At 38.8% G+C, this 1948-nt stretch overlaps 1 long non-coding RNA gene across 1 annotated transcript; it reads left to right on the forward strand.

Moving 5' to 3' along the window:
- LOC117594847 lies at positions 1–1570 on the forward strand. Its single transcript, XR_004576108.1, has 3 exons — positions 1–240; positions 348–546; positions 810–1570. It is a non-coding gene; the product is annotated as an uncharacterized LOC117594847 (long non-coding RNA).
- The last annotated feature ends 378 nt before the right edge of the window (positions 1571–1948 follow it).

Genomic DNA, 1948 nt, shown 5'->3' on the forward strand with positions numbered 1-1948 from the left:
TCGATTTGACTCACATATAAGAAGACGTGGACAGAGAGGAAGGGGAGGGCAAGGTGTGAGAGGAGAGAGGAGAGGTTGAAGTATAGGGTACAGACATATTTCTAATGAAATCAGAGCCACCCTTATTGCCCATGTCATAAATCAAGGCCTCTCCTTGAGAGAAGCTGGGCAGAGAGTTCAGCCCAATATAAACAGATCCACGGTGGCTTCAATTATCCGCACATTTCAGAGGGAAAGACGGTAAGTAACTATACCATTCTACTTCTACAGTGAGAGTCTATGTAGCCTTGTTTACGTAGTTCTAGTTTTGTTCTGTAAATGTTCCTGCCTGTCCAAACATTTTTCAGAATTGAAGTTCGACAACATTCAGGTGGACGAATAAGACTATTTTCAATTGAACAAGAGCACACCATTGTTGACATGGTGGTCCAGAACAACCCCCTCTGCCTCAAATAAATTCAGCAAAGAATCTTCCACAATATTCACCAATGCAGTCTCTCCACAATTGATCGTGTTCTAAGGAGAATTGCCATCCAAATGAAGCAGGTATACAAAGTGCCCTTTGAGAGGAACTCAGTCAGAGCTTATTACTGCACTTTTGCTATAAACACAAAGTTTTTTTGCCCTGGATATTATGCATGTGTCCATATACTATTCCACTCTAATTGAAAAGATTCAAGCATCTTTCTGCATAGTGCTGCATCAAAGTGGGAGCTCAGACTTTTTACAGTAGTATATTCTTTGCAGTCAATGCCATCATGGTAAAAAACGAACTTACAGTATTGTACCTTGTGTTCTTTTTACTCTAGAGAATGTTGGAATTGGATAGCAGTGCAACTCATTATGAGTACCTATATATTGATGAAGCTGGCTTCAATCTTCCAAAAATAAAATGAGAAGAGGAAGAAATGTGATTGGCCATCGTGCCACAGTCAATGTCCCTGGACAACGAGGAGGCAACATCCCTCTGTGTTCCGAGATTTCTACCACTGGTGTTGTGGCAAACAATGTTGTCTTGGGGCCATACAACACAGAAAGGCTCCTACTTTTGAAACTTGCTCAATTAAATCCTCTTTCTGCAGGGTGATGGGAGCAAATGGAGCGGAATTATGTAGTTGTTTGGGACAATGTCCAATTCCACCATTCAGCACTGGTGTTAGAGGTTTGATTCCACTAGTGTTCCTTCCGCCATATTCTCCTTTCCTGAATCCAATTGAGGAGTTCTTCTCCACTCTGAGGTGGAAAGTATATGATCACAACCCTTACAACAAACTAAGTTTTCTTCAAGCGATGGAAAAAGGCCTGTGAAGAAGTTGAGGCACAAGCATGTCGAGGATGGATCCAGCATTCACAGCATTTGTTCCCACGATGCATGACTCGTGAAAGTATATGCTGTGATGATGATGTCATTCTCTGGCCAGATGTAATTGAGAGGCAGGATCAATAACGTTAATTGAGTTAATGATTGCAGTACATTTTTTAATTTATTAATTTATGTATTTATTTACATAATTATAATTTTTTAGGGCGAAAACTCATTGTAATACAACTGAACTCCTCATTGAAGAACCTCACGAAAAACATGTATTTTCATTCATTTATTTGTGTATCTACAGCTGAATTTGTTATCAACTCAACAGAGAACACACTTATAGTTTTGATGTAAGTATTTATTTTAAATAAATGCATTACTAGAATAAAATGCAGTGCTTTGCTTCATTATAAAGTGAATGTTGACCTGTTTCGCCAACATAAGAGTGTGATTAGTTTGCTGTCTTAACTGTTTTGAGAGTTTGGAAGTTTGGAACCTGAGTTTGAAAAAATTTGTCAAATCGATTGGGAAGACCTGTAAAGGAAAGTTTTCCGACTTTCAATAATTTGAGTCCTAAAGAGCTCTTAAAAATGGGGGTTTCACTCAAATTTAAAGGAACCAGTGAAGATGGTTCAC

This window comes from Esox lucius, chromosome 1 (assembly GCF_011004845.1).
Source record: "Esox lucius isolate fEsoLuc1 chromosome 1, fEsoLuc1.pri, whole genome shotgun sequence".
In the NCBI taxonomy this organism is placed as follows: Eukaryota; Metazoa; Chordata; class Actinopteri; order Esociformes; family Esocidae; genus Esox; species Esox lucius.